This window comes from Zonotrichia leucophrys, chromosome 1A (assembly GCF_028769735.1).
Source record: "Zonotrichia leucophrys gambelii isolate GWCS_2022_RI chromosome 1A, RI_Zleu_2.0, whole genome shotgun sequence".
In the NCBI taxonomy this organism is placed as follows: domain Eukaryota; kingdom Metazoa; phylum Chordata; class Aves; order Passeriformes; family Passerellidae; genus Zonotrichia; species Zonotrichia leucophrys.
The window spans coordinates 27,199,043-27,222,498 of NC_088170.1; the positions used below are offsets into that span (position 1 = coordinate 27,199,043).

General features: G+C 39.5%; 1 protein-coding gene and 1 long non-coding RNA gene across 5 annotated transcripts in view; one reads left to right on the plus strand and one right to left on the minus strand.

Moving 5' to 3' along the window:
• LOC135442313 (uncharacterized) overlaps positions 1–11,012 on the minus strand; it is a 77,826-nt gene extending 66,814 nt beyond the window's left edge. For both annotated transcript variants that reach the window (XR_010438657.1, XR_010438656.1), the window contains exon 1: positions 10,715–11,012. This is a non-coding gene — a long non-coding RNA (uncharacterized LOC135442313). The remainder of the gene's footprint in view (positions 1–10,714) is intronic.
• A 223-nt stretch (positions 11,013–11,235) lies between these two features.
• Positions 11,236–23,456, plus strand: part of SYT1 (synaptotagmin 1) — a 334,811-nt gene continuing 322,590 nt past the window's right edge. For all 3 annotated transcript variants that reach the window (XM_064701988.1, XM_064701987.1, XM_064701989.1), the window contains exon 1: positions 11,236–11,520. The gene's annotated coding sequence lies outside the window, so the exon portion shown is untranslated. The remainder of the gene's footprint in view (positions 11,521–23,456) is intronic.

Sequence of the window (23,456 nt, forward strand, 5' to 3'; positions counted from 1 at the left end):
AGAGAAACCTGAGATTCAGCAGCTCCTGAGTAGCCATACACTCAATATATTCAGCAGCTTCTGAGTAGCCAGGTTGACATTAAAGAAGGCTGCTAGAATAGGATGTTCCAAGTGAAGGGCCAGCATTCTTGGAGTCAATGACATCAAGTGAATATATAAAGTATCAGAAGAAAATTAGGGCATTTAACTGAGAGGTTTGAATTGGAGAAGATAGGATAGTCAAAGATCAAACTAGCTTTACACTCCTAAATTAGTTCTAATTGGAGAAATGTGGGTTCTATTAAATCTGCCTTGAGACCAGTAATATGTCCAAATGGAAAACAATAAGAACATGTCCCAAAACTGTCAGTCATCTTATGAGCAATGGATTTTTGAGGAGTTTCATAATGGAAAATTTAGGCTAAATAATTCAATCTGTACATAGCAAGTCAGATATAGAAAGTCGAGTTTGAATGCAATTTAAATATTACAAACAGGAGAAGGAAAAATAGGGGAAGAACTTTAGAGAACTTGGACTAAAATGATACAGCTAAACACAAACAAGACATGGAAAGGAAAATAATATAAAAAAGGCAAACAGAACCTCTGTACTACCATACCCAAACATCTCTCTCACACTAGGAAGAATAAAGGCCAGAAAATATCAGAATGACCTTTATTTAAGCCATTAAACATACATTTAGATACCAATAGAAAATGGATGTTCAGTTTTGATCATAGGCATTCTCAGACTTCAGATTACCTGTGTTCTTTCACTAAGAGCTCCATTTTAGAAATTCTAAGGCACAAAAGTCCCATATTTCTGTTATATCTGTGGAAAGATCTTAGTACACCATTATAAGCTTAACTGTATGTCAGTGCAATTTATTACATGATTCAAATCAGAATGTACTTTTGGAAACTTTCCCAAAAGTTTACATTAGTGAATTCTTACTCTTCTACTTTAGGACTATAACATTATACAATGCATTAGAGGCTGAAGGCATAGAGCAAAGAAAAGGTTTAATTACAGTTCCTGTGTGGAAGCTATAAATACATGGCAAGGATAAAGAAGACAAGATAAGAAACCAAAAATGAAAAAAAATATAGTGATGAGAAAATCACCTTAGAAATGACATCCTGAGGCAGAGGATATTGATGATGAATAGTAATAATATTCAGTCTCAGATAGTGCTGATGGTTCCAGCAACAGCTGCAGAGATTATCATTGTATTAGTCACTTTTCTGTGGCTTATTAGGAGAATTTCAGTTCAGTCAACTCTCTGCTTCTGGCTCAAGTGTTATGACCTGAAGGCAAAGATTACTCTGGTATACTTTCTATCATGAAAACATGCATTAGATATATTTTTTAATTAGAAGAATAAACATTCATAATTTTCTGCAGGAAAAGTATTATAGGAGGAATTGTTACTGAAACTGTATTAAAAATGTAACTCTTGCTGTGAAAGTGAAAGAATTTTGCATATTTTCAGGTTGCTTCAGGGTATTCCAGCAACCCCTTGAAGTTAAAAAGAATAATATCAGAAAGAGCCTTTTTCATCTTTTTCCAGACAGTACAAGTCCCAGTTCCAAAACAAACTTTAAACTCACTTTCCATGCCAAGAGAAGAGTCTCTTAATTGCTATACTAGCTTTACTACTACTAGAGTAGCCTCACTGTAAAATTTTCTATATCCTTTACTACTACAGTATATATCTTTAATACTACACTATTACAGCTATCCTAGCTTGCTAATTAATTTATTGTTTTATTTTACTTTATACACTGTTTCTGATTTATTTTAGAAAATACACTGATTATTTTACTTTTATATTAATTAATTTCATTTCTAATACTGCAATATTAGCTTTACTGCTTTATACTAGCTTTATTACTACTATATAGGCTTTCCTACTGCTGTAATAGAGGTAAGTATATAAGTTATCATAGAGCTTATAACACTTAATTGTAGAAAACATAAGTACCATTATCCCATCTCAGAGTGAATCTGTTCATGACTGCTTGGAAAGGAAATCTCTAATGTATAATGAGAGGGCTCAAAAAGTAAGCAAGGAAAAGGTCTTGAGATATCTACTCCAAGGCTGCATTATATGAATGAAGATGAAAAGCTGAATTAAAAATCTAGAGCTACACGAAATGTTATATAAGTATACCTGATATACTTTGCAAAGGTGATTCATAGACTAAGTCTGTATTTGGTGCACACTTGAGCTGCATCCACGTTGCTGCAGTCTGCAGATTGTGTCCCAGATTGGTTTCCCCTCAATACAATGTCTTCTTAGTGGTTATAGATAATTATAGACCATTATTTTGCATTTATTGACCCTCAATTTCTGTTTCAAACACGGCTGTAACTGTCCCAAATACAGGAGCAGCTCTCTCCTTCCCAAAGCCCACAGAGCATTACGACAATCTAAATCTGCTCTGCAGACATCCTGCAAGTGAGTGGTCATTCATTTCCACTCTTCCACGTGAAGAACAAGGACAAAACCTTTTAAGCAAATTCTAACCTCCTACCAGGACAGACTGGGCCATAGCTGCATGAGTGCAATCTGTTCTTTCCTGTCTGGAAACTTGGGACAAATGAAATTAATTTTAGATAGTGAAAAAACATCCATCTCCAGGCCCAGAACAGCTTAAAGCAGATTTTCAGGATGATGGTGAATTTTAGGACAAGAATAATTGCATTTGCCAAGTGTTTGGTATACCTCTCTGAAGCTCCAGATCTCAGAAGGATGTCATTACCCTTTCAAGCTTAGTCACTCCCGATCATTAGTTTGAGCTAGGAGAATCAATTGTCAAGATCATAAATTTGCTCACAGACCTCATGTATATCATCCATAATGGAATGGTTTCAGAAGAATCCCTATACTCCTCCCACAGGAGATTCCCCAACTTTTTAAAGTAATAAATGGTATCCATATGACCAGTAGACCACCACCTTAGGAGACACAGCTCTCTATCAGGAGGGATGGCTGTGGCCCCTCACAGGATGGTTCATGGACTCCCTGACACCAAATTAATGAAGGAGCCGTGGGAAGCTGACCCATTTTGGCTGATTCTGATCAAGGATGGACATGCACATGCACAGCCTTTCAATTTCTCAGTGTATAGCTGTGCTTCTGAGTCATGAACGTGAATCAGCAGTATGGTGCTGCAGCAAAAGTGGCCAACTACATTCTCGGCGGTGTCAGCAAGAGAAGACCCAGGAGGTCAAAGCAAGAAATCTATCTCCTTATTCAGTACTTGTAAAACCACATCTGGTGCATTATAAGGAGGTCTTGAGGACCACCTGACTTGAAAACCTTCATCCAACAAAGCCCTGAGGAACCTGTTCTATCAGGATCTGCTTTGAGCATGGGGGTAGAAGAGATGACCCCTAAAAGTCTCTCATAACCTCAGTTACTTTGTAGATACATGACTATATGTCATTAGCAGCAAACCTTCATGGCCATGAAATTTAGCGTGCAAAGGCATTACATCTTTTTTTCTCACAGAACTCTCTAACCAGCACCAGAAATAGGAACAGAACCTCAGGTGGCTCCTCTGCATACTACCAATACAGTTCTCTGTAGTCTGGCATTACAGCCTCCTTGCTGGAGGTCCTTCCAGAAAGGTACATAGATTTCTGAGATCCTTGTAAGCAGACATCAGATACGTGACAGCATCCATAGTGGAGTGAGACAAACTATGCCAAAAGCATCAGCTGGTCTCTGTAGCCAGTCTCATCTCATGCTCTGAGATGCCTTTCTAGGACAGCCTCTGAATGTGTTTACCAACATATAGGCAGTACAGAGAGTCAGCGCACTATGCATCCATGGTAAAAACTGGGAGTGTAAAAACATCACAATACTGAAATACTTCAAATAGGCTTGGTCAGAGAATTTTTCATGCTCTGATCATCACTAGAGGGCTGGTGTGGTTTTTCAGGGCAGGTGTGCTGACAACAGTTTGAGCCTGCCCAGCTTCATACACAGGTGAATCTGTTTCCACTGTGCCTGCTACCATCTATCACAGGTCAGTTTGCAGAGTACAGTACGTCACAGTAATGAATCATTAGATTGTAATTAAACTGGCAATTATATAAATAACTTTGGCAAATAACCTTTTTTCCTCAAAAGAAAACCATCAAGGATTTTTTAGAAGTGACTGCAGGAAAAAAAATGAAACTAGTTCTATTTAAATAAGAGTAGAATAGAAAGAAAATCTCCTGGAAAAAGTCAAATGTAAACAGTTTTATGAACTCTTATATGATGAAAATGGCATGACTGGTTTCCTTAATAAAAAATAAAAAGTTAGGTCAGAGATAAAGCTTAATAATTTTCAGAAGAAAAGCCAACTGAAGAGGAAGCTAATAAAAAAAACAGGTCTTAGCATTGAACAGGTCTTTTTAAATTTAGGATGAATGACTGATGCTCTAAAAAATCCCCGAGGTTATTCTGCAGGTACCTTTGTATTTATGAGGGAATAATGATGATAATGCCTTTCTGTGATTATGGTGGGAAAGTGTAGGCCATAGATTCCAGCAGAAGGGAGAAGAGAAGGAATGAGGGAGTCCACTCGAAGTCCCAGAATAACTTAATCTAGGCTCTCATCTTCAGAAAGAACATTTTAATTTAGAGTTCCAACATCAAAGACCATATGAAATCACCATTTCTTTGAAAATCCATACTAAAGGACAAGGAGATATTAGCCAAAATCCTTAAACTAATTAGTACCAAATACTCCTTTGGGCTGAACTTCTCCCTAGGATCAAATTACTGAGCTCAAGTTAGCAAGCTCTTAGTCCAATCTCAGCGTGGGCAAAGACAAGCTTCCAGTGATAACCTTTATTATCCCCATCCTAAAAATTGCTTTTTAGTATGTTTTTTATTCTTTTCTTTTCCAGTAATTTATTTTGTTTTTATCCAGGAAGCATCATTCCTTAGTATCTACTTCTGTTCACATACAAACAAGAATGAAAACAAACCAATGACTTAATGACCTTTCCATTCCTCAGCAAGGAACCACTTTACCTCATCATCTGTCATAATTCTGACTGCAGACTTCACCTCCATCCCTAACAGAAAAGAACCAGTCCTGGCTCTTGCAGGAATGCATGTAACATCAGGCTGAAGAGGATGACTCTGACTGTTCAGACCATTTCACAGTGGACTGGCAATGTTATCCCAAAATATATTCTCAGATGAACAGAAAGGACTGAGAGGAAGGTAAAAGGACTGGCAAGTGAATAGACCAAAGGCAAAAAGCCTAGCAAGGTGATAGGGGATTCTCAATACAGATTTATAAGCAGCTAGGGAAGATGACCTTGCCCCAGACTAAGTAGGAACTATTGAGTAAAGAAGAAAGTATGTCCTCAGAGTGCAACTGGAGTTTTTGTTACCTTAAAACTTAGTATTTAAATTCAGCACTTGAATTAAAATTATGTATTGCTATATTAACTTCTTTAGGACTTTGAGGCAATTTGATTTATAGAAGATAACAGTCGTGAAAACTGTGCTTTTAAGACAGCAGGTCTCACTACAGATTTATACCTAACTGTGAGGAGAATTAGGTTCACTGAGTAGGATTTATTTTTCTTTGCCTAAATTTTTTAAAAAGCAAGAAAGACCTTCTTTTCACTAACATATTGTAATGAATAAAAATTCAGCTTTGACCTGGATAAATATCTATCAAGGTTTGCAGAAGAGACATTACTATTGACCTTATCATCTTAACAACACAGTTGGAGAGCTCTATTTCCTTCTAATTTATACTCACACAATTTGAAGGCTATGGCATATGCTATAGAAAAAGCAATAAGGCAAACAAAACAATTCTTTTTGTTTGTAAACAAAATGGTGTTTCTGACAGACAGAGTTGCCAGAGTAAATGCCAGCTTACCATATTGTATACTGGGTAAGATATTGCTATGAAGAAAGCAAAATTCAAAATTTTTTTCTACTAATTATATTAATGAAGCATAATTTTCAGTTCATTTATGTATGTGGTTTGCAAGCTTTTAAGCTCAATAAAAGTCTAGACATCAGAATGTACAGTCACTGCATTTTTGTAAGAGAAGTGAATACATTTTTAAAACAGACATAAATTATTATGAAATAATGATTACTTGTAAAAAAATAGTACACTTTCTTGATTTGACATTTTAAATTCAAATACTAAGGTAATTTTACTTTGAATGAAATGACAATGTGAGCTAAATGAAAACAAACTCCCTTGAGAATTATTTATCATGCTACTAATATTCAGAAATATTTTCTGAAATTTAAAATACATTAATTAGTTCTTTAGTAACTCTATCCCATTTTTAATTCACCTGGAAGTTCTTGGCCTACTCTGCATAGTTAGATGGTAGAACTTACCATGCTTTTTGGCTGGGCTGGCTTCCTGGGCCATTTTTGCTGTATGTCTGATGCAAATTGAAGATTTCATGGATATCTCAAATTAGAGGCATGAAGTCTAGGAAGCCTGAAGCCTTAAGATTTTACCTCTATTTCAGTGTTATAGTCTGATACTTATTCACTCTCACTCCACTCTCAGGTTGGTATAAATATAAGCACATTTTGCACTTAGAAGTCAATTCATTTGAGCCTCTCCATACAGAGTTATGCTTAATTTGTATTGGAGACATGGAATGTGCTCTCTTATGCACATTGTGATAATCATTCATACTGATTTGAAAAAACATTGTTTAAGTCTTGACCCTCTCCTCAGAGGTAACACTGACTGCCATTACACAGATCTTCCACCTGCTTTGCAAGGTAACTCCTCAAAATTAAATTAGAAATGACATTTCACATTCTTTTTATTACACAGTCATCCATGTGATGCATATACTAACTGTGGATTAGAAATTTTACATGGAGGAAGCCATAAGGTAAGGAGATTGATAATATCAGGGTGTTCTGGAAGCTAAGAGTTCAGTAGTTTGTCATTTTATATAGCAGATTGTGTTTTCTCTCTGAAAAGAGAACTGGGACTTCAGTCCAGCTCATCTTACCTTCACTGAAAAACATTTTTTTCTTGAGTACCATGCTGAGCACCTCTTTGGCAAAACTGACTTTGAAAGAGGGGAGGGGGATTAGGGATGCAGATCTGCCAACCCAAAAGAGAATCCCTGAACTAGGGGCACCATCTACAGGGGAACAGACTGACACTGACTCAGATCACTTCACACATTACATAGCTGACATCTGTGCAAAGCATATGCAAGTTGGTTTGGCTACACTTGAACACCCCTTCAGAGTAGTTCTGTTTTCATTTTCATTTCTGCTGCCACAGTGTCCAGGAGCCCTGGGCACAAAGCAGGAGCTCTCAGTGTCAGCTGCTATACAAATGCAGACTAAAAGAGACCATCTCTGCCTAATCAACTTAGAAGCAGCAGCAGATGTGTACAAATCAAACAGAAGAAAACAATGAAATCAGATGACAAACTCAGACAGGCATCAGTGAATGGACTAACAAGTTCTTTGATTTTACCCTTTGATTTTTAGCTATGATTAAAACCACAAAACCCCAACATTTATTCTCCACTCTAACCAAATGATAATCACACATGTTGTTAGAAAAATAATCTTCAAAGATTATTTGCTTCATGTAACACTTCCATTAGTTGTGAATAGTTGAATAGTTACTCCAGTATTTATTAATTTTACTGAAGGTTAATTGTCACTTTGGGGATGTAGCTTTCTCTCTCTGCTTTCATGTCTTTCATTCTAAGTGCATCATCACCACTCAGCAGGTATTATGTAAACTTTACTGAAACCAAGAGTGTGACAACAAAACACACAAATGGGATTCCAAGTGTTTAATTCTCAGCTATACAGACCAGCCCTTGGATTCCCAGTCAACTGGAAAAAACACCAAAACAATCAAGAACAGACATTTAAGATGTTAGAAGAAATTTCAGAAGCACGTTCTTAAACTGCAGCAATCAGAGCCTAATTTTAAAAGGTGTTCCATTTCCCTAAGCAAAACCCAATTCCTTTACCTTCCCATTAAAGAACTTCTCCAAAAACTAAAAAAATGAGGATGGAAAAGACCAAATCAAAGCATAAACAGAAGTAAATTACATGATAAAGAAGAACAAAATAAAAACATTTTTCTGTTAAAGACAGGGATCTGCATCCCTGTGCAACACAAAGCCAGTTCAGTTAGTTTATAGATCTACCTGGTAAATAAATTAACATGCCACCAGTTTTATTTACTTATCTACCTGCCAGTGATTTGGTCTCATAATTTACCTGACTTCCCATCTTGTACATCTATTTGTGGCAGTTGTGATACTTGGTCACACAAAGGGTGACTTACAAAAGGAAAAAAGTCAGAGACCTGATTGCTTTTTTTATGTGTAACAACTGCTGTTGTTCCTGAATTAGCCTCAGTTCAGTGACTGTCATTCTAGCATCTGCTCTTTGTATGCCATAAAACTTGCCAGGATAGGCCCAAGAATATTGGTTTCATTGGCTTAGGCCCATGCTTCCTCTTTTTTTATGGATCAAGCAGGAGTCTTTTATTCTCAAAATCTAGTTTTTATGGCTCATATTACTTTCTAATATTGAGGTTGTACCTTGAACTCACAATATACAGAAAGTAGAAAATAAAAAAGACAAAGACAAACAAGGAATAATTTCTGGTCTTAGGTTTTTATTCTTTTTTTTTACGCACCTGTACCTTTGGCTCAGTCAAAGTCTAAAACAAAACCAGGACATATGAAAAATATAATGGAGTCCAGTTCTTCATTTGTATGTAGTAGGATTCCTGATGGAACTTCTAAATGGCTGACACTATTTAAAATTATATTCTGATGCATTAAATCACATTACATTTTTTTAAAATGCCAAACAAAACAACAAAATAGGTCATAGAATAGAATTTCTTCAAGATTTGCATGTTTCTTCTTTTTTCTCATAATAGGATCCTTTCTTCTTCCCTAAACACAACTGTGAAAGAGTTAACAATAAGAAATACAGTGATCTATGTTTCATGATTTTAGAGGCTAGCATTTGGCTACCACTCCAAGCATTCATCAAATGGCTCCTGAGCTCTTCTGGAGCATCCTTGTCCATTCAGGATATGTATGTCATTCCTCAAGCCTCACAGCTTCCTTTGGCACAATTAACATAATGACTGGATAGCAACTACCCATTTCCTTGAAAAGGCAGTAGTGAAATAAAAATTGCAGGACTGGAAACCTCTTTCTGTATGAATAAACCTTTGAACTTGAAACTGAAGGAAGCAACTTTTGCAGCAATTCTTTAATTGCAAACAACCAAGCTCAGAAAATAATAGGCAAAATCTCCCCCAGCTGCTATGACAGCTGGTTTGGGGGGGCTTTTTTTTGTTTTGTTTTGTTTGTTTGTTTGTTTTAAACATAGCAGAACAATTATGTGTGAGCTACCACGGACAGAGTGCAAAAGTGTTGGTATACTCTTCAGGACTATGACTAGATAGCATTTCTGTTCCTTACTGTCTCTACACTAAGGAAGGGCCATTGGGCTTCAGTGATGCTTCTTGTCTTTGCTCAAATACTAAGACAGCATATGATGTGTCATGCCTTGTGAATGTCAGACTCCCACAGACTTCTGGCTGTGTGGCTGTTAGGAACTCAGCATCAAGTCCTCATAATTACTAGCACTGAAATGTGTGGGTTTTTTAACTGACCAGATAAATGATCCTGGAGAAAATAATCCTTGATATCTATTGTATTGGGACAGAGAAAACAGCAACCCTTTTAAATCATATAGAGTAATCTGAACACAGGTGACACTTCTGCATATGCAGTTTAAATTATGGTTGTTCCTCCTTTCTGTAGCTCAGTAAAAGCTTTACAATGTAATTTCTGTTGCATTTGCTTTCCTTCTCTCCTCTCATGAGCTAATGTGCCCATACAAGAAAAACTGATATTCTGACTAACAGACCTAAGAACAAATGTGATCAGAAAAACGGAACTGGAAAAAGGCTGTGAATTTTAGAGTCAAATCCCAGCATGAAAGGATGGATGGGGAAAGGCAGAGTACAGTCCTGTTGAAGGCACAATAAGTCACCTACGAGATGTGCCTGGGGGCTGCGTGACTTTCTCAGTTACCTGCTGACGATGGCATACGGGCTCCTCTCTTTGCCAACATCTGCTACCTATATTAAGATGTACTTTAGGTAAATTTCATTCTCAGTCAGTGTAATAACAGAAACCAACTAAAAGGTTGTGAAATATATTACTACTTTCTCAAGTTTTCTTACAACTGTAATCCAGCAGGATCATGCACAGTAGTGCATCAAACCTGGGCTACAACCTGTATGTTCAGTACCGTGTAACAAATTAAAGGTTATGGGAAACACAGAAATACCACCCTGTTATGTTTACAATCGTGCAGGTAAAATTGTTTTCCTCCTCTTTGAGGAATATTGCTTGTTATCCTCTTTGAGGGTATAAATGTAGCAGTAATATATGCTGAGGAACAAAGAACTTTAGTCTGTTGCGTTTTTAAAAGCTGAGCTTACATCTAAATCTATTTCCATTTCCCTCTGGAACCTGAGCAACTTTTTATGTTATATTAAACATGAGACAAATAGGGTAGATCTAATTAAAAGTTGAAGAAATGTGCTTCCCTTAATTGAATTTGTTACAGTTACATTTTGCAGACCAATGTTAATCAAAGCTCCAGTTCAGAGTGGATGGATCAAGGGAATTAGGTTAACTCTTGCACGTCCTTACCTGAACACGCGATAGAGTCTGCTCTCGCCTAAGCCTCAGAAGCCAATTACGACTCACCGCTGGGTCGCGACTGCCCGGGGCGGCGGCACAGGGGGGCCGCGCACCCAGGCTCGCTAACAGTGCCACCTACGCCTGCCGGGGGTCGCCGCCGCCCCGCCACCTACGGGCGGGAGCCACCGCCGCTCCTCGCCCAGGGCACCCGGCTCGCCCGACGGCGGCTGGGCTTGCGGCACAGCGCTTCGTGCCGCCCGGCGGCAGCGCCGGGATGCCAGCCTTGCGCACCGTGCGGGGACACCCTCCTCATCCTCCCCATCCCCATCCTTGCTCCCGCCCGCCGCCGCCCGGCCCCGCCCGACGGGGCGGACAGGGACCCGCGGCCGCGGGATGGGCGCGGCCGGCGCGGCGGCTCCACCCTCGCTGGGCGCCGGGCGATTGGCGGCGGGAGCGCGTCTCCCCGCCCCGCAGCCAATGAGGGCGGCGGGCCGGGGGTGATGGGCTGCCTCTCGCGGGAGGGATTCCTGGAGACGCTGCAGTGTGGCGGCGCTCCCGGCGCCGCGCAGCCCCCGTGCCGCCTCCGCCGCCCCGCCTGCCTCGCCTTGCCCTGCCCGCCGGCGGCCGCCACCGCCGCCGAAACTTAACGCCCGGCGCGCCGCCAGCCCGCCGAGCGCCGGGGGCTGGGGCAGCCTGCCTGCCCTGCCGGGGGCGGTCCGCCCGCGCCCCGCCGCGCACCGCAGCCTCGCCCCGGGAGCTGCCGCCGTGGGGAGAGGCTGAAGGACGGAGCCGGCTGCGCCCGCCCCGGTTGCCAGGTAAGGCAGCGCTCCGGGGCCGCCCGCAGCCGCGCCCGGGCGGCGTCGCCTCGGGCGGGGGGAGCGCACACGCTCCGGGGGCGGCTGCAACGCCGCCCGCCGGCTCTGCCCGCACTGCCGGGGGGTGGGGGCCCGCCCCCGGGGCGCTCCCGGCGGGGGTGGGGGCGCTTACGGGAGGGGCGATACAGACAAAGGGGACGCCCGCGCCCCCCCCGCCGCCCTCCTCGCTCCCCGCCCCCGCGGAGCTCCGCCGTCGCCCCCCGCCCCGGCTGCCGGAGAGGGGAGCCGTCCGCTCCGCATCCCTCCATCCCTCCCCGCCGCTGCCCGGAGCCCGCGCCCAGGCGGCCGCCGGGCCAACTTGTTTCTCCGGGTGTCACCTGGCGCTGCCGCCGCCGTGCCCCCGCCCCGGGCAGGGTGGTCTGTCCCGACGGCCGCCCCGGCGGAGGGCGGTGGGGCGCGGCGGTGCGCCCCGCCCCGGAGCTGCTCTCCCCTCCGGACCGCAGGACAACAGCTAATCGTTTGTGTATCAATTCACAAAAGCCTTTCCCTCATTACTTAGAAAGGCTGTCAGGCTAATGTGTTTTCTTTCCATGCAATTTCATCTTCTCTGACATTGTTGCCTTCATACCGAGTACCGCTTTCCCTGCTTTGGTTTGGGGACGTTCTGTTCTGGTTCCTAGGTGCACACGGTATGGGTAGGGGATCAGCGCTCTTTTTAAAAGTTAATTTTACCTATCAAACTCTACTAGGTACAGTAGTAAGAAAGTGACAAAGAATATTAAGATTTCTTTTGTTTCTAACCTCCTGAAATAAAGATATCAAACGACTGCTAGCTTCTGGTAGTCAGTATAGTAAATAAATTAAATGTAGTCATTGGAATGAGCCTTTATGGCACTTTCAACAATCTGTAATTCAATCATCTCTGATACAAGCTGCCTTTTGCTATTATTCATCAGACCCAGCTGAGTGATTTCTGTCAGATGGGAAGCGGTAGAGAGAAATCTCTAGGTAGATGTAACTGAAAAGCTTTCCAAGTAGAGTCCTAAATGAGCACAGAAAAGCACTTGGCCACAATCTCAAGACAGATGTTGGCATCCAAATAAATCATTTCTTTTGATTGTCTGGGGGATGTCAAGTTTTATTCTCCTTATTTAATAGCCATTTGCGTGTGAAGAAGTAGCTCTGTCTTTATTACCTTGTAAACTCAATGCAAAATGTTGTAGTGCAATAATATTTCACTGTCTCTGCAACAATATTTTCTGTACAAAGGTCAGCAGAGTAGTTTTAGATACGCATACATGTTGTAGATGACAAGTCGACTCCTAATCTGCAGCGCTGATATTGATCTCAGAGCTGCTGTGCAGTGTGCCATCCATGTTGCATGTTAATCTGTTACGCGCTGTTTAAATTGCTTTATTGTCCGAGAGAGTTACTCCATCCTGAGAAAGGGAAGATGGTACTTGCAGACCCGAGGGGAGTTTCCTTCCCTGGTGAGTTGACATCTAGAGTTACAGATGGGCAGTTGTTTCAGGAGTGTCCCTGAAAAAGGGAGGGGGAAGCTTTTGGGTACAAGGACAAGTAGCCAGTGAACTAATTTGCTTTGTGAGGATGTGAAATGACATCTCCTGCCATGCTTAAAAAAACCTGCTCAGGAAAAGCGTAAGGAGATTGCACATGTGTCTAGAATAGTATTTTCTTGTCTGTCTTGCAAACAAATGACCTGATTTTATGTCTTGAGTCAAATATATATCTGTTTTTGTTCCAAGCTTTTTGGATTTTTTAGTTGTATTAGTAGTGTCTGAGGGAAATATAATGTGGTGTATTACTTGGCTTGTGGTATAGTTGCTCAAAATTTGCATGCATACAATTCATAAATTGAAACTATATAGCTTAAAAACATAGTGTAGGCAGCTTGAGTGAGAAGAGATAATTTCAAAAAGAACCACAGGGCATAAGATAATGACATACTGTAGGAAATAATCATACTCCTGCACTTGCAAAAGCATGAAATGTTCCAGTGTAGCCATTTCATACAAGCCAAATTTTCCTTCACATTAAGAGCATCTAAGTGAGCCTTATTAATGTTTGATGTGAAAGATGCTAAATCTGTTTTAGGGGTTGATACTGGAATTTAAAGAGGTAGCTCACAGACTAACAGCAGTTCTAATACTTCCTCAAAACAAATGGGAAAAACAATCAGTTGCCACGTATGCCATAGGAGCACAAGTGGGATATAGCCTCCTGTGTAACGCTGATGGGCCAGAAACCCTACAGAACCATACAGAACAGTGTTTGATTTAACAATCTGAAATGTTTTCCTACCTCAATCATAACTTAAATCAGATGTAGGAGATGACCAAGAACATGCTCAGTGTTGGTTAGTGTAGTGAAGGTTTGAGATAAGGGAAGGTTCTGTTTGTCAGAAACCTAGGGGGAAAAAAAAAAAATCTATATTCTTCCAGCTAGCATAGAGACACCGGAAACATAAAATCAATTTTTATGGTCTTTTGGCAGGGTTGGCTGTAATAAGTAAAAAGAAGGAGCAGCTTAGTGTGTTGGCAGAAGTTTTTAAGCCACTCGGCTGTACAGAACTCAGTTAATTGATGTTTCCTTACATGAAAATGAAGCTCTTATTAGCATATTGTTGCCTTTTCCTGTCCATTCAGCAGTCTGATTACAATTTAAAAAATATTTTTATGTAGTTTTTTATTTGCATGCATGTTTAAGCACACAGATAAACTCTTTACTGGGAACTGCTTTCTGAGTAAAGGGTGCACGCAACCTCATATTACGTGCTGTGGGAGAGACATTAAAGTTTGTGATACAAATGAAAAGGACAAAAAATATTTCTGCATATCTGGAAGAAAAGCATGGAGGAATTATTGTGCATGGATACCATGATCTCCTTCCCTCTGCTGGTGATGCCTATATAAATACGCAGTTTCACAAAGAGAAATACTTCATCGTTTGATTTTACTTGGATTTTCTATAGAATGTTTGTTTTAGACATAACTCTGTGTCTAGGAAAAAAACTTAATTAGAAATACAGATAAGGGAGCAAACTATTAATTTGTGTTTACTGCTGACATTTCCTAAAGATACTCGAGGTTAAAATAAAAGCATTTGCCAGACTTAAGTAAACAAAGCATTAGTTTAACAAATATTTTCAGGATCTTTAAGTACAAATGTCATCTTTGCTAGAGTGGGCTCTTCTCCTCTCTCATACACGCCAATAAAAATGGGGGTGGTTTTACTGTTACTTCTTTTACAAAAATACCAGACACCAATGCAGAATGCATTAGGAGGAGGACAACTGACAAGGGTTTTTCACGATTTCTTCTGGTGGTAGGCTAAGAGCAGGCTACGGGCAATCTCTTTCAGGATTAGCTGAGTGATTTGTGCAGCAGTGTGTGGAAAATGTTTTTCTTGTTTAAATAAAAAAAAGTAAAAATATTTACTAATACTAATTTTTTCTTTGAGTCCTGTAATGACTGAAAGCTGGATGGGAACTGTACTAAGAACGTCTCCTTATGTACTACTTTTGACAAATGTCTAATCAGTATGTTTTAGAGGCTGGCTTTTCCCTTCTGTTGTTTTCCCCAAGTAGCTAAAGGAGGAGCACATCAATGGTTTATGAGAGAGCCGACCATTTTTCTTAACCTGTTTTCTTATCACTGCCAGTCTGGAGGTATTTCCCTGAAACAGAAGGCACTGAACACTTCTCCCTCTCCATACTAGAGGGAGTGGTGTTGCCATCTTCTAAATTCTCAGAGAATTGCCAACTCGGGATGCCACTTCTCTTTTCTAGATGTCCCTAAATAGGCTCAGAGAAATCTATCAGAGCATGAAATAGATCTTGAACATTTCCTGTGCAATGTAATTATCTGATAAGCTTCTAATAGTCATAATATCTTTTTAAATTGAGAAGATTTAACGAATTTTAAAACAGTCATGAGAAATTATCCAAATAATTAATAATCTCTGAATTACTATAGTTATATAAAAATTTCAGGAAAATAAAATTTTACTGAGGAATGGCTAAACCTAATTTTGTTCTTTTAAGGATGTTGTCTGTAAGTTTCCTGGACACTATTCAGGATTTATGGGCAAATGTATTGTGGTAGCATTAATAATGTAGCCATAGCTATAATGACTAGGTAGTACAGTGCCTCAAAGCTGCTCAGTGATGTTTTAAGAAATTGATTTAAGTGATTAAAAATACAGTTACAAGTTTTTTTTTGTTCCTTTATCTTAAGGGTGTTGTTTTACTGCAATCGCGTGGTTGAAAAATCAGTGTAGCAGTTGCAAATGGGAAAGCTGGTAACCATTCCTCAGCTTGGCTCAGAGACATGAATCTGCTCATGCACTCTCATGTCCATGTGTTTAAATAACTATGTAGATAGTGCAGTTAAAAATAATTGGAATACTTTGGTGCAAACCACTGTGGAAATAAAGTTTCTTTGACAAATAGCTTATCTGGTTCAGGGTAACAGTTGTGCTTTTGCTAGAAAATACGTCTGTGTACAGATGAACACTTGATCCAACTCCTATGTGGAAAACTTGATGACCACTATTAGCATGTCAGGGTTTTTATTTTTGTTTGTTTGGATTTTTGTTTGTTTTATTTTGGTGTTGTTTTTTGTTGATTTGGTTGGTTTGGATTATTTGTGGTTCGGCTTTTTTTTTTTTCTTTTTTTTTTTTTCTTTTTGTTTCTACTTTCCGAAGCTATGGACAGCATTTCTTTACAAGCATTTTTTTCTAGGATCAAGTATTAGAGTCTGGAGGAATTCCTAAAGTATGTGATGATACAAATAGAGATGGGAAGGGTTGTATTTTTAAATTTTTTACAGGATAAAGTGATAAGGAAAACTTAGTGGTATGATGTTTTGATAGAAGACACAATCTGCTGCCAAATAGTTGAGGGTTAAAGAATGATAGTGTAATACGTCCCAATCAAAAGAGTTTTGAAACTTTATTTTTGAGTTTAAAATGGCTCTTTGTGTTTCTTGTTGATAATGCAAGTTTTGGGTTTTGAATTCAGTAAGGCATTTTATTTAGTTCAGGGTGATGTTCTAGTTGTAAAAATAATACTGTAGAACAGCACTATTGTCCAGGTGAACAGTTGTTTTTTTTTTTTTTCATGTAATAAATTGCAGAACAGATAGTGTATGGGGAATTGCCATCTCCATTATTCCAATTCTTTTCATTACCTTTGACAATGATCTGGAATAAAATACAAAATCCATATTCATGAGAGTACTTCTGGATTTTTTGTGCCAATTTTAATAAAGTTGGAAAAAGTGCTATTATAGACTGATTTCATTTGCTTTCTCATTCTACATCTGAATGTGTTTTAACAAAGTGCACTGTAATACTTTTGGATTCTTCCAGTACAAAAAAAAAAGTGATCCCCCCCCTAAAATACTGGTTCTGAGAAGAATTAGGCATTACAGCCAGGTAATGGGATCTGCTCTTAATTCAAAGAGAAAAGAAATTGTATGCAGGTGTAAACACTGACTGGAGTGTTGAGAGTAGGAGAGGTGCCTAACTCAGAAAGGATGCTGGACTAGAATTAGTTTAGAGGAGGTACTTGAGTTGTCTCAATTGGGATGTGTCTAGTCTGTTTCCTAATGGGACTTCTAAAAGCTTACTGTTCTCTTTGCAAAGCCAGATATGCTGAAAGGCTTCTTGATCCCCACACAGTGAAAATACCAGTATTAGGTTGTGCCCTGATACACAGAAGTTCACACAGCAACCTGGCTGGGTACACAGGATACTAGAGCCCAGACCAGAAATGAGGTATCAGTGTTTGGTCCATCAGGGTAGCAAGTGTATGAGCAGATGACACCTTTCTGAGCAGATTGATGCCTTTCTACTTGAAGTCTGTAGATTAGTATTTTCTTTTCTTTTAACTGGACCAGGTACAAGTTCTAGATTTGATGTTGAAATTGCTGGATTTGTGTTAATCCTTGAGAATGGAGAATGTCCTTTTGACCTAAAAATCACCAACCCGTTGAACTTGCTGCTATTAACTCCTATTGTGTCTCTTGAATTAAATAGCATTTGCTGTAAAGGATGTGACATATAGCATAGTGTGAAGAGGTTCTGTCTGAACTTCCCTTAAGCTGTCCTTGTATTTTATAATCCTATTTCATCCATTGTAACTGATGAGACATTTTTGTTTATTTATCTAACTAGTGCTAACTCTTCTTTCCATTTATTTTGTTCCTCTGATGTGTCCTAAAACTATAAACTGTGTTTATTAGTAGGTACTTCACTTAAAAAGAGAATTCCTGTTACTCTCTGAGATTTGGGAGTGCCAGAGCCCTGTGTTTCATTGTTATGGCCAGGATTTGTGTAAATAAGGCTTTAGTTTCCAGATGCCCATCAGTGAGATGATACCAGAAGGATAGTCTTCTGTCAAACCCCTTCTGTTTGGTTTGGAACTGTCTATGCAGGTGGCAAATCTTGTGGCTGGCATCTGAACCAGGGAATCCTGTCATGATTCTGCTTTGGACCAGGACAAACTTGTCTTGATTAGCATCTTCCATGTTCTCTGTGTGTGCCAGGATTTGGATAGTTAATTGGTGGCATTGGTAAGAAAACGGGTGTCTCTGATGAGAGGGCTGCCTTTGAGAGCGTGCTCCCACTGAACTGCCAAAGATGTCCTCGAGTAGTCCAGCCGAGGGTGGAAGGCAAGTACGTTCTTTGACTGCAAGTGGAATATTGGTTGAACTGCAGGATTTTTACATTCTGAATTTAAAGTTTATGTATTTTCTAACAGCCCAAATATTTAATTAAAGATCTCTCTGTTACACTCTTGCATTTGATAACTGTATCTGGGACATACTAATACTTCCTTATGAAAAGCCTGACAGTGTGTGCTTTTCTTTTGGAGATTTTTGATTTCTTTTTTTTTTTCATATGCTAATAACAAGCAGTTACCTTGCACTTGCTCATCATCTTTGACTTGCCTACTTCATGCTTTGTTAGCTTGCTCAGCTGCTAGTCAGAGCAGAGAAACACCCAGCAATATCCATGTGACCTTGACAGAGGTCACTCACTTCGTGATGTGCTATAGCTGTGTAAGGCCTTTGCTGCTCTTATCTTGTATATTTGCTTTATTTATGTAAATCTTGCATAAGAGGATTGATCTGTTTGGGGTTTTTATTAATGTGTATTTATGGCTTTTTTTTTTTCTTTTTTTTTTTTTTTTTAGCTTACTGAGGAAATGCTGATAATGAAAAATTAAAGTAAAAATCATGTGGGACAAAACCACGGAAGTCACGTGCTATAGTTTTTTTTCTTGCATTTGTCATTTTCAAAATATATGTCTGTTTTTAATAATGACTTGGGCTTACTTTAATATTTGATATGCAAATATTTGCTTTATAAATCATACACTGGCTTATAATTGTGATCTGTTTACTCAAAATTCATTATTCTTTATAAATACTGATGAAAGTTGTGTTATAGGTGAGCAAGGCATAAAACTTGCTATAGAAATAAGCATTTTGGAATAATAATAATAATGCTGCTTATTCATGTACTGTCAATTAGATTCTAAAGCAAAACCCAGCTAAATGTCCATTAAAGGTGATGAACCAGTCTTTTGCAGGCACAGAAGGGACTGTCTGCGCTGTTACTTAAGGTTTCAAATGAATCCCAAAAGTCAAAACTTTTTTCTTGCCTTTCCAGATGTTTATGTTGAAATTTGGCTCTTAGAATATCTGTGTGCTTCAGCTACTTTTAAAACAACATATCAGTTTCAGTGGCGTTTACTGATTTAACGGCAGTGCTAAATTTACCGGAAGGGGTCAACACCTGCCATTCCCTAGTCTGTGGTGTCACTGTGACTTTTTCCAGTTGTTCTGTGACTCTTTCTGTGGTGAAGAAAAGTAATCTTTCTGGGGAGGTAAAAATCCAACCTCTTGGCATAGTTTACAGTGTTGGCTTTAGGCGTTTCAGGTAGGTAAATGTGTAAGTCTGGAAGGATGAACTCAAGGGTGGACAAACTTAGGTAAATGTAATGAGTACTGAGCCTAGTTGAGATTGTTACAGTCAACAAATTGTTTAAGGTTTTGTCTTCCAGTAGGCCAAATATTGGCCTTTTCATGGGTCCTTTTGGAATAAGTGTATTGATCATTCTGGGTACTTTAGGAATTATGCTGATGAAATAATACAAAAATTTATCCTCAAACTGTGAAAAATATTAGCTCAGCCTGTCCTACTTAAAGTTGTAGTGCTGTTAATATGCTTACAGGTAGTTGCTTCAATCAGTCTTTGAGGTAATTGTATTAAATAAATTCTAGGTACAAAGTTTAAGAGATTGTATACTAAATAGTGTAGAACTATGCTTAGTGTTTACCTTAAGCTGTAGTACTTTAAAAAAAGAGTAGGGAAATGTACTGAAACTTTTCCACTCCTAAAGACCATCAGCAAGTTTGTTGATTGTGGGTAGTCAAGTCAAGCTGTTGTCCCATTATTATTGGCTATATGAGTTTTCTGTCCTTATGTGTAGCAAGATTAGGAGGTAAATTAGAAGTGAGGTGTGTCAGTGGAGAGGCTCCGTGTTGTTCCATGATGGTCAAACATTCTGTCCCTGTTGCTGCAGAGATGGAGATGATCTACACAAACTCTGCCAGGCAGAGTTAGAACTAAACCTTAGCTGGCTGGTTTCAGCAAGTTAGTGTGTAAGACTAACATGTAATAAGCATGTTCACCATATGGGACAGCATCCTTCTACATGAGGATACAGTCACAGCATGTACAGTTGCTGTGAGTTTTAGTAGTAGTAGATACATGTGAGTTTTTCCCTAGATAAGGCACAGAAAGAGAGCCTCAAATGAACACGTGCTAAAATTTTTCCTGTTACAAAACAGCTGATTTCAGGCCATGTTGCTTTTTCCATTGGACTTGGTCTAATATTGTTCTTCCGATTCTGGCTCACATAGATCAGGATTCTTGTTGATGTATTTCTAGTGAATCATGTTTGTTTTTTTTTTTTTTTAGATGAGCAGAATTATGTCCCAGAAATACAGTTCTATTTTTTTTCCCTTCAAAGCACTTATATAGTTGAGTTGGAAGACTGCATGAAAAGTCATTTATTGTCACCATCACTTCAAATAGCTGGTTAAGGCTTTTTCAAACCTGTTTACCTGTTTTGTTTTTGTAAGCTGCTTGCTTGCCTGAACACATGGGAAAAATCAAAAACAAACATCATAACGTGTGGTGGCCATGTTCCTTCTTTCTCCTTTTTTTTTCTAATTTTGCTTTGTTATTTTCGTGTATGGATGCTCTGTTAACACATGAATTCCAGATGTGGGTTGTAACCGGCGACAGCTGTTTCATCAAGAGCTGCTTCATGTTTGTGAGGAGCAGTGTTTGCTCTGCAGTCTCTTTAGAACAGGGCCTGACATGCCTTGTAATGTGTTTATACTGTGCCTAACACAATAGGGTCCACATCTTTGACTAGGGGCATAGGCTATTGTGCCAAATAAAAAAACCGACCTAGTCCAAATGTTGGAAAAAGTGCCATCTTTTAAGACCCCCAGAAATCAATAAACTCACTGCTGTAACTATATCAACCCTCTCCTTCAAAGGGATTTTAATGGAATCATGGGAACTTCAGACCTGCAAATGTTGAGCACTTGTCTGTTAGGTATTCTGCCAGATGTAAGTATATTTTGCTGGTCATAAAGTACTGTTCATACTAGGGGATTTTGACATCCAGTTTGGAGCTCTACTTAGAAACCATGCTGAGTTATTCTTTAAACCTCTTTACCTTCAACCTGGCATAAATGATAATTTTTTTGGTTTTAAATAGAAATAAGTGTCCTGTTTCCCAGTAATCATGATTTGCTATCTTCCAGTTGAAAACTAGATGTAAGCTATTTGACTTGCTACTGAAGAAAGCTATTCTATGTATAATGCCATGCTCACAACTGGGATTTGAATAATTTACAGGTGGGATGGTACAAAGAACCTGGATTTTGCCTTTTGCATCCAGGAGGTAATTTATGTGACGTAAAGGAGATAAACTAGTTTCAGCTCCAGTAATACTTAAAAGACTAGCTATTTCATACCAGGAAGCAGTTTCTGTGATAAAGGAATTAGCAAAATTCTGCTACAGCAGCTTCCCCAGTACAGGAGCCAGTTTATCTGTCCAGAGGTTGATGTAATTATATGAGATTTCTGCTCCCCCTCTCAATGAGAGGCTGATACAGGAGAACACCTAGTACAACTCTGATATGTGATAAGTGGGCAAAACAAATGCACAGTCAAAACCATAGCTGCTCAGATAGACTTGAAGATTTCAGGTAAAGATCTTAGGAATAGCTTTTTGTGAAGTGTGCAAGTCTGTACACATCAGACAGTCATTTATATTACGTAGGCACCAATCAAAGTAATGTCCTATTGATGTGTTGAAACACAAATCCCGTATGACAGATGGGGATCAATGGCAGAGAGGGATTAAGGATAGGATTCATCTCATTTAAGTTTAAATACCTTCAGAAGGTGATTCATTTGACCTACCTTAGGCGTCTGTCTTGGTGTGAGATGGACTGCTGTCTGCAGGTGAGATGAACTGCTCTCTGGAGCTATCTGTTCCATTCCAGTGACTCTAAGAACTCTGGGAGTACTGGATGAGACTTTGCCAGCCAATTTATAGATACTTGACGTGGGACACTGGAATTCTAAGTGATATGTCTAAAGGCCTTATGCGGAGCCCGTGGCAGTGCTGGGAATTGAACCCAAGTTTTCTGGTTCCAAGTTAATGCAGCTAAGCATGATATGTGTTTCTGCAGAATCTTACAGTGCAAAAGAAGCACTAAGAATAAACTTTGTATCTCAGAGTCTTAATAGCGGTGAAAAGTTTACTATCAGCTCCATAGGAAGATGGGTATCTTGTCAGTAAAATTGTAGATAAATGTCCTTTGTATTGGGATTGACAGTATTTTATTTGCAGTTATGGGCAGTTTGAAGTCAGACTTGTCCAGTCAGTGCTGATGAAAGTGGGCTTCCCTGAGAGAAAATGCCTTATATTACTGTGAATCACAAGTGTTAAGAGACCTGATGTTTCCTGAAACTGGAATATGAAAGCTGAGATGGGGACTGATAGTGGCTCAGCAGGCTTTGGGTCTTGCCTGGAGCATGCAGGGAACCAATGAGGTCTGCCCAGGTGGGGGCACACTGGGCAAAGTGCAAGAATTGCCTCTCCTCTGGTTGTCTGGTCAGTAAAGCTCCCAGTGGAGAGAAGAAAAGCAGCAGCTCAGGTGTTGCTTGTGTGTATTTTCCCTCTCTGAACCTGCAGTAATTTTTGCACCTGAATGGGCACAGTGCTTTTAGGGGTTAGCTTGGTTCTTTCTTGCTTGCCTCCCTGCACTTACCCAACCCATCCCTTCCTCCTTAACCTAATTCAAGGCTGTAGTTTTAGTGTAGTTTGTGAGATGAGATCATATTTTGTGAGCTGTAAGGCAAGATCTGTTTAAAAAGCTTTGTGTAGTTTATATATAGAAATCTTCTCAAATGCTCCTGTCCCAGCTGTGAAGCAGAACATCCTGGTAAAATGTGACCCTCTTTAATTCGTGGCAGCACGTTTCTTTACATGGGAATATACTGTGATTTTAAAGCTTCAGGATGTAAATATCAAGGGTTTTTTTTTTTTTTTGTTTCAATCGATTGCTGTGGTAAAAAGAAAGGAATAAAATGTGCTATAATAAGCTAAAAGTAAAGCTGGCAATGTCAGGAGTAAGATAGGATGTATGTTTTAAGCTTATGTAATTTCTGCCTCTAAAAGTTGGAAATTGGCCACTGGTTTCATAATACTGTGTACAGTAAAAATTTTATCTTCATGTTAGATCTAAAGTAAAGTTAAATCAGAATAGTCTAGAAAGAAAAATCCGGTACTCTGAAAAATTGTATTACAGCAAAA